This window comes from Ostrea edulis, chromosome 10 (assembly GCF_947568905.1).
Source record: "Ostrea edulis chromosome 10, xbOstEdul1.1, whole genome shotgun sequence".
In the NCBI taxonomy this organism is placed as follows: Eukaryota; Metazoa; Mollusca; class Bivalvia; order Ostreida; family Ostreidae; genus Ostrea; species Ostrea edulis.
Window position 1 is genome coordinate 16063018 of NC_079173.1, and position 229 is coordinate 16063246.

Below are 229 nucleotides of genomic sequence, written 5' to 3' on the forward strand. Positions count from 1 at the left end.
TCACAAGGAACACTCATGTGAAATATCAAAGCTCTATCACTTACTGTTCAAAAGTTATTAGCAAGGTTAAAGTTTTCAAAAAGTAGGTCATACTCCAAGGTCAAGGTCACATGGTCAAAAATGTTGGTATCCCTGGAAAGGTCTTGTCACATGGAACACTCATGTAAAATATCAAAGCTCTATCACTTAATGTTCAAAAGTTATTAGCAAGGTTAAAGTTTTCAAAAAG